This window comes from Impatiens glandulifera, chromosome 5 (genome assembly GCF_907164915.1).
Source record: "Impatiens glandulifera chromosome 5, dImpGla2.1, whole genome shotgun sequence".
NCBI classification, from domain to species: domain Eukaryota; kingdom Viridiplantae; phylum Streptophyta; class Magnoliopsida; order Ericales; family Balsaminaceae; genus Impatiens; species Impatiens glandulifera.
Window position 1 is genome coordinate 12,437,211 of NC_061866.1, and position 6,513 is coordinate 12,443,723.

Genomic DNA, 6,513 nt, shown 5'->3' on the forward strand with positions numbered 1-6,513 from the left:
CTTAAATGAGTTTTATATTTTTGGTATAGCTAATATAAAAAAAATTGATACAAAAAAATCCATTAGTTATTTGTCAAAATCTCATTAATGCAGTAAACAGCCGATCGACTTTAAATCCAAAATCACAATAATCAAGTTTTTTTCTTATAGGTTAATTTGATTAAAGAAATTGAGCATAAGTAATATCAGTCAATCATTGACTATATATACAGGGCCGTGTGATAAAAGCTTAAGAAACTTGTTTCTTAAGCTGATAATACTTAGGTAGAAATAACAAGATCATAATCTTGGCCAAATGTTGTAATGGAATTTCAGAATCTATCACCTCCTTAGTTGTCTTCCCTATTATAGCCCACATCAAATTTTGAATTAGTTGTCTTTTGTCCATTCTTAGAATTGATTTTTGACCAGCCATATTCAAAACAGTATTCCAATATTTCAATTGCAGTATGCATATCACCATAGTCATAGTCATAGTCATAGTCATAGTCAGTACTATAAATCAAATAGAAGCAGAACCAATAGTGAAAAATATGAACCCTTCCACCATTAATTAAAATAGTGAATATCACCCGTTAGGGTGTTCCGGTGAAAAGAAACTATCTAAGAGACCAAAAGTTCACGAGTTCGACCGTTGAAAGCATTTTAAATGGAAGTGAAGGATCGAGGTTGTAGGGTATCATACTAGTTCCCCTTATTAAAAAAATAAAAAAATTGAATATCCTCTTCCTTGTTTGCCTGCAACTATAATCAATCGATTAATGAGAAGAGAAGGCTCCCATGAGGTTTTTTTATGTGAACATAATTATTAACTGTAATGCTCATAGATAGATACTAATCTTTCACTCATCAACCAGACTCTAAGGAAGCATTCAATGTTCTTTATAGAAGGTTTAAAATAATAAGGTTTAAAATAATGATAAATTTTATATGTGTAAAGGATGAATGAAAAAATGGACTGTCTATAGATCATTTAAGTGAACAAAAATAACATATTTTATTGTTATGGGTTACAAGATTAGAAGAAGACACGATTTTGAATTAGGAACATAACTGTTAGCGGAGAAATCCGACAAAATTGTCGACGTTTCTTCAACATAAGATACCATTGCAAAAGATACCATTGCAAAAACATGAATTAAGTGTTGATGAAGTTGGCTCTCAACTTAATAGTATTTTTCTATTAAGATGTAAAATAGTTAGCTACTAAGTTGGGAGAGCCTAATGGGTTATAAACCGGCTTTAACAACCCATAGGAGAACCATCAACTTAACAGCTAGCTGATATCATTGATTATTCTAATCCTTATTATACATCATAATTATATCCTCTATTTCAGATGTGGGATTTCAAATAATTTTTATGTGGAATTTGCAGAAAACCTTCATTCTTACACTATACATACACAACGAAGGATTTTAAAGAACAAACTCTTTTCTGTAATGGCTAACCCTTTTAATCTCTCATCCCCTTCTCATGTTCAATTCTGTATGTTATATTCTTCTTTTGCACTGTTTTCTGAATTCAAATGATGATCCTGATGTCAAAACATTTAAACTGAAAATGCATATTTAAATCATTCAGGTCGGTTTCTCTATATTCAAAATCGTTAGATTTGTTGTTTATTGGTCGCTTTAATTCACTGAAAATAAGCATCATTAGTGACGAAACATTGGCGACACTTTCGGACAGTCGGAAAATATGGTCCGTCACAAATAATAGTTGTTTTCGACGTTCGATAGTTTTGTTCGTCACAAATGTCATCGCAAGTTTTCAACTTCATTTTTTGACAGTCAAAAATCCAATTAATTTATAAAACAAATAGAGGTTTAGAGCTTTAGTTAACTTTTTTTTTTATTAATTATATATAGGAACACAAAGAAAATAATTATTTATAAGAATATATATATATACATATATATATTCGAAGGTCGCAAAATTAGTAAAAACTTATAAATATATTAATATAAATGCATAAATATTGATTAATTGTATAATGTCAATTACAATTATTCTTTCGTTCAGCTATTCCATTCTCTTGAGTCGTTCAGAAAAAAGTCTTCACCATATTGATCTCATTCACATGACCAAACCTATTAAAAGGGAAGTGGAATGCAATATTTGGTGTGACATCTCATTAATGTGGAAGTCTTTTCGTAGATAATGCAGATTTTTGTTTGTCGATGGTTTTTCAATTAGTTTCTGGAATGACGTATGGTGTAATGTCAGAAATCTTTCATCATCGTACTTGGACCTTTCCTTGATTTCTATATGTAAACATGCTACAATCAAAGACATGTTTGACACGAGTTTTAATGGTTTTGCAATAAGAATCAAGTATAAGAGAAGACTAAATGCTGAAGAGTTCAGCTTCACATGATATATAGAGTGTTGAACTTGGTGGGGCATAAATAGGTGAATCATTCTTTGTATGATATTTTGCGCTGGCAAGATATTGATGATTTTAAGGTTAGTCGGTGTTACTCTTTATTTGCGAAGAATGCTCCTTACGATCTCATATAGGAGAGGTTGAGGGACTCTAAGTTCTTATCGAAGATCTCGTTCTTTGTATGGAGTGTCATGCATTGAGGGATTTTGACATTTGATAAATGCATGAAAAAATGGTGTTTATGGAAAGTCGTTGTAAAATGTGTCATAAATAGGTGGAGTCGGCGCCTCAATTGTTCTTACATTGTGATGGAGTGATTGCGATTTTATTATGGAACATGACTGGTATTCAGTTGTTTATGAAGGAATCCATCATTAGTTCTTGGGAAATGTGGATACTGGATAGAGATAGTGAGTTCGGTTGGCCTAAGTCGTTGGGCCCCTATCCCGCTTATCTTCTGGTGGACCATTTGACTTGAAAAGAACCGTAGAACGTTCAATGACTGTTATCGATCGATGCGTTTAATTCATAATTCTATTATTATGACAATCGGGGAGGTTTCATTGGGTAAATCAGTTGGGAAACTCATTAATCTTCTTTAAGATTTTTGTGCTCATTAAAATTTGTTTTTTGTTTGATCATTAGTTAACTATTTTGTGTTGTGCTTTTTTAAAAATATTTTTCTTTATATTTTTGTAATACTTTTGTCGTTGAGCTTAAATGACTCTCATTTATATCATTTTACATTAACCATTTTCAAAAAAAAATTATTCTAGAAATTTTTAGGACATTTAGAAAAGTAAAAAATGACAAACTGCCTGTATTGAATGTGTAATAAAAGTAGATGAGTACCATTAGTTTGGTAGGTCAAAAGTAACTTATTTTTTTCAATTTCTCGATGAAATAAGTGGGTTGACAAATCAATATTTTATCAAAAATAAATGATTAGAAACAAATGAATTGTTTAAGCATGCTTTCATTTTCTTCATACCGCATTAAAGTTGAGTTAAACTGAATATTAATTATTATCTTTTTTGGAAAATGGTTAATACAATTTCATTAAAAATCTTGAAGGTGGGAGGGTCAAAATCAAAACTAGACAAACTCTAGTTATGATTAAAAGATGACAATCAAAACACCCTAAAGAAACTGATTAGTAGCATTCGTAAAAACAAACAACAGAGATTACAAACGAAAAAAATATAATCAAAAACAGATCTTAACTACCCCAATCAGGATGTTTATCAACAATAACTTTCAAAATTACATTTCACTCTAAATCAAGTATGTGAAGTAGAAATATCATATATAAAGATGATTATCTAGTAAATTAGAGTGCATCTGAACCTTAATTAAGATAAGAATAATGATTAACGTATCACAATATATATTTTATTATTTGACTTAATTAAAATAGTGAATATCACCCCTCGGGGTGTTCCGGTGAAAAGAAACTATCTAATAGACCAAAAGTTAACGAGTTCAATTATCGTTGAAAGCATTTTGAAGGGTAGGGGTATCATACTAGTTCCCCTTATTTAAAAAAAATGTGAATATCTTCTTCCTTGTTTGCCTGCAACTATAATCAATCAATTAATGAGAAGGTTCCATGAGGTTTTTTTTATGAATTATATATGTGAACATATTTTAATATTAATTATAATGATCATAGATAGATACTAATCTTTCACTCATCAATCAGACTTTAAGGAATCATTCAATGTTCTTTATAGAAGGCTTAAAATAATGATCAATTCTATATATGTAAAGAATGAATGAAGAAATGGACTGTCTATAGATCATTTAAGTAAACAAAAATAACATATTTTATTTTTATGGGTTACATGATTAGAAGAAGACAATTTGGAAATAGGAACATAACTGTTAGCGGAGAAATTCGACAAAATTGCCGACGTTTCTTCAACATAAGATACCATTGCTACCCAGTCTCGACTTTTTCGATCTGCGTCTTTAAACTCTAAGGTACAGGGGTTAAAGATCTCAACTAAATTAAGATTTTATTTATTTATTTTAACAAGTAATAATATTTCAAATAAAAAATGCAGAATATTCAGATTTTAGCAAAAACTTGACTTTCAATAACCACGAAGATTTAGCAAGTTATCTTTCTTACCATCGCCATAATTCGTCACTTTTGATACCGTAATAATTGAGAAGAACAAAAGCGTTGAATCACTCATTATTTTATGACTTTCTTCACTATATATCTAAATCACTATTGATTTAGGGGTGTAGTTCTTTTTTAAGGTGTTTCAGAATGGAAGGTATTTAATTATAAGAATTAAATATCTCAATTTTATGTTTGTATGTAGATTAATTTAATTGTTTTTGTTTACGCACAAATTAATGGGAAATTTGATCAAATGACCCTCAAAAGAGGTCATTTTTAACTTTACTAAATTCAGTTTTTATTTTTAAACTTTTTTTTAAAAAAAAAATCATTTTTACTCTTACTAACCTTTTTACATTTTTTTATTTTTTTATTTTTTCTTCCTCTGTCTTTTCCTTCCATTTCCCTTTCTACCCGTTTTTTCTTTTCCCTCTTCCCTTCCCCCGACGACAGTCCCCGACGGCTCCCCAGTTGCTCTCCTCCTGCGACTCCCATGCCCCACACCCAAGCTGACTCCCCCACGACGGTTCCAGCCCCAGCCGACTCCCCCACGATCGTCGGACGCCTACCCCTCGAGCCCGACTACCCGTTGATCGCCAAACTCTTCCATGCCGACTCCCGACGATCGCCAAGTCCCAGAGACGTTGAGCCCGACGTTCCCCATCATTACTGAGGTTAGTTCGACTACTCCCCGATGATTTTACTATTTTTGCATGTTAAGTAGGAAGGTTTTATGGCTTTAGGGTTTTAAATTAGGGTTTATGCTTTAGTTAGTTCTATTGTTTTGGTTTGAAATGCTTTGATCCGAGAAACGTATAGTCTTTCCTTATACTGAATGGTTCGTGAACATTTTCACGTGGGTAATTGAAATGCGTGGTATGCAATTGAGTGGGGCGTGGTGCGTGGGAGTGGGGCTTGGGGCGTGGGGCATGGGCTTGGGCGTGGACTTGGGATTGGGCGTGGGTGGTACGTAGAGCGTGGGCTTGGGCGTGGGTGGTGCGTGGAGCGTGGGCTTGGGCGTACCACGCAATATGTAAAACTAATTTAATAATTTTATTAATAAGCGGGGATAGCTCAGTTGGGAGAGCGTCAAACTGAAGATCTGAAGGTCAGGTGTTCGATCCACCTTCACCGCAAAAGTTTTTTTTTTCTATTGGAAATTTTAAACAGAGTGATGATATATATAAGCATTGAAATGATTTTGATATGTATGAATTATTTTTTCAAAAGGGTTGTGTGTGCAATTTTTCTTGGGCCAATACTCTAGAATTGTTTACGCTCATACTTATTTCGATAATATTGTGGCTCGTGGTGGTTGGGATGATTGGGACCACATCAGTAACAAGAACAAGTATGCATCTTTAATATACAAATCTTAAAAATTCATGTACTTTTGATGCATACTATATTAATTGTTGAATTTTCTATATAGGACTGCCTTTTTCAGGGTGTACAAGTGTTATGGGCCTGGGGCAAAAGCGGTCCGTGGAGTGTCTTTGGCTAGAGAATTGGACTATGAATTGGCTCATCCATTTCTGGCCAAGAGCTTTGTCAATAGAAAGCACTGGATTGCACCTCTAGATGCTTAATACAGCAAATAATTAATTCAATTTCATTATTTATTGTGTAGTCATTTATTTGTTTCATTGATTTTTTCATAGATGTTGAATTAGTATAAATAGAAATGAATGGTGTTTGTGTGACTTATAAAAATTACATTATAATCTTCTCAAAGTCATTCAAATAGAAAGTTATTAAAAAGTCATTTGATAAATTTGATTCTTGGTTTTAGCGTTTTTGGGATATTCTTTATTGGCAAAAGAGCTTTAGGGACAAGGTGAAATGTCTCTAGTTTTGAAGTTTTTAACATCAATATTGAGAGGATGAATAATTAGTTTCTAAGTTTTAAACCTATTTCTTCTGTATATGTTTTGGTTAATGATGAATTTTGTTTATGTTACGCACTTGTTGTTTTCCTTTGGGCAAAAAAACA

The 6,513-nt window shown here is 32.3% G+C and overlaps 1 non-coding gene across 1 annotated transcript; it reads left to right on the forward strand.

The window, feature by feature from the left end:
* The first annotated feature begins 5,583 nt into the window (after window positions 1-5,583).
* Window positions 5,584-5,656, forward strand: TRNAF-GAA. The gene has a single exon. It is a non-coding gene; the product is annotated as a tRNA-Phe (tRNA).
* The last annotated feature ends 857 nt before the right edge of the window (window positions 5,657-6,513 follow it).